Source organism: Portunus trituberculatus, chromosome 17, assembly GCF_017591435.1.
Source record: "Portunus trituberculatus isolate SZX2019 chromosome 17, ASM1759143v1, whole genome shotgun sequence".
In the NCBI taxonomy this organism is placed as follows: Eukaryota; Metazoa; Arthropoda; class Malacostraca; order Decapoda; family Portunidae; genus Portunus; species Portunus trituberculatus.
In genome coordinates this window covers 8,613,667-8,616,166 of record NC_059271.1, presented here as the reverse complement: position 1 = coordinate 8,616,166, position 2,500 = coordinate 8,613,667, and the positions used below count along the sequence as shown (strand labels likewise).

The following is a 2,500-nucleotide window of genomic DNA, read 5'->3' as shown; positions in this document are numbered from 1 at the left end:
TGGCGGAAGCTCGTCCTCTTCCCTTATGCGTCGTTTCATCACCACCAACACTACCAGTAAATTCACCACCACTGCCACGGCCGCTGTAATCACCGCCACCACTACCGCTACGACCACCGCAGCCACCGCCATCACCATTGCTTATGCCCTTTAATGTGCACCTCCCTTGACCTCAACTAAGGGCGGGGAACGCAGGGCCTGTGAATGCTCTTATAACACGGGATGCAGGCGCCGACAGGGAGCTCCCCTTAACTCGGCAGGTGTCCGGGGGCCTTGCCGGGACTTGCCTCTGCCGCTGAGTTAAGGCGAGAGTCTCGACACCTGGCAAAGTGTGCACCTGAGGGAGGGCGTTAATGAGGCTGAATGAGAGGTGAGGAGCGCGCGGGGATCTTGGGGTGAGGGGGTGAGAGGGAGGTACGAGTCTTCATCTAGTTTAAGACGCAAGGGAATGACTCACGGTCACCTGGGGCAAGATTCATTAAGGTACCTGACTTACCTTCTCCCGTGTCGTGGATGTAGTTATCTGTCAGGAAGAGAGAAGGAAGGTTAGTGAGACTGTGACTTAAGATGATGCGATATTAATGTGAAAAAAAAAACTATCAGCTGTTGGGTATAGTGAGGCTATATTTTGAAAAAGGACAGAAATTCTTCGTTTCTGAGGAATATGTACTAGAATTCATATGGCTATTCAAGGCTACTTCAATGATCTACAGACACATTGATATACATGACAGATCAGATAAGAGGCATATTTACAATTGCGAAAAAATAAAGTACTCCATCTTACTAAGCTCTTTGAATACAAAAACAGCTATTTTTAGAAAATGAATACAAAATTGCACCAGAATGGATAATAATGGCGAAATAAAAATTCTTTAGTAATTCACCAGAAAAAATAGAACAAGGAGGACATTAGCAACTCCTTTGATGTATAAAGATCAGAACAGGACAAGGTTCCGCTCCACCCAGGCAGCATCCGAGGAGGAGGAGGAGGAGGATGAAGAAGAAGTGGAGGAAAAGAAGAAGTAGGAAGAAAAGGACGGGAAGGAGAAAGAGAAGGACGAGGACGAAGAGGAAAAGGAGGAAAACGACGACGACAACGATGGCGACAAAAACGATGAAAAAGACGAAGGGAAAAAAAGAGAGAGGAGAAAAGATTTGATTGAGATTATCAGATGACTGGAAGCAGATCTCAGAGAGAGAGAGAGAGAGAGAGAGAGAGAGAGAGAGAGAAATATAAGAGAAGTGGGGAAAGTAAAGGGAGGAAAAGAAAAGAAGCAGTAACAACTAACAGTACTTCAGAGAAAGTGTGAGATTCTGAAATATTAAAGTAACGATAGAGAGTAATTGAAAAGGAAAGGAAGGGAACGAGGGGAAAGACTGGGAGTGTGTTGCATACTTAAAGACCAGAGAGAGAGAGAGAGAGAGAGAGAGAGAGGAGTCGTGAATTAACAGCCACTCTTTCATTGGTAATAACTGTTGTCTTCCTGTTAAGTATGACAGACGGGTGGTGGAGGAAAGTATGTGAATTTAACGCCCTGGATGATTACAGCTGATTACATTCCTTGCTTTGTGAGACCCTGGTGTTATTCGAGTGCCGTGTGTGTTTGTCTCTGCTGGAAGTTAATGCTGTACTTGTCCTGATGTGTTTGCTGAAGATGTGGTGAAGTTTGGTGTTTGAGAGACGCGGATGTTCAGTTTACGTTGGATTTTTTTTGTGTGTATAGGGTTCTGTTTTATTTGTTTATGTATTTATTTGTTTATTTATATACTTGTTTATTCAATTTTTGTTTTTTATTGTGTGTGTGTGTGTGTGTGTGTGTGTGTGTGTGTGTGTGTGTGTGTGTGTGTGTGTGATAATTGTCTATAGCTGTTGTTGTTTTTGTTGATGTTATCAGTAGTAGTAGTAGTAGTAGTAGTAGTTGTAGTAGTAGTAGTAGTAGTAGTAGTAGTACTAGTAGTAGTTGTTGTTGTTGTTGTTGTTGTTGTTGTTCTGTTTTTTTCTTGTTAATGTAGGAGTTGCTGTTGTTCTTCATGTTGTTTTTTGTTGTTGTTTTAATATCACCATCATCACTAGTGCCATTGCTTTCACGAAACACTATTCCGCTTATGAGTTTCCCAGGAAGCATCGTCAGCCTTAGCAGCTTCAAGACACGCCTGAACAAAGAGAAAAGAAAACCTGGGGGTCACACTTAAGTTTTCATTATCTCCCAGTCTTGACATTTTCTTTTCTTTTTAAAATTTACACACTTGATATAAAAAAAATATATGACCACACTAGCTGACATTTGCTACTTTTTAATGTAAGACTCCCCAAATATAAGATAATAGTAGAATTGGTTTAAATTTAGAAGGAATATTTCAAAAATAGTTAGTAAATTAAATCTACATTAGCTAATTGTTTTGTAATCATCGCAGTGTATAATGCCCAACTTATACAACAATACTTTTTGAATAATTATTATGAAAGTAGCACACGCACACACACACACACACACAC

General features: G+C 41.0%; 1 protein-coding gene across 6 annotated transcripts in view; it reads right to left on the bottom strand.

The window, feature by feature from the left end:
* Nucleotides 1-2,500, bottom strand: part of LOC123505000 (nephrin-like) — a 357,608-nt gene that overhangs the window by 239,385 nt on the left and 115,723 nt on the right. For all 6 annotated transcript variants that reach the window (XM_045256004.1, XM_045256005.1, XM_045256006.1 and 3 more), the window contains exon 3: nucleotides 497-523. The gene's annotated coding sequence lies outside the window, so the exon portion shown is untranslated. The remainder of the gene's footprint in view (nucleotides 1-496; nucleotides 524-2,500) is intronic.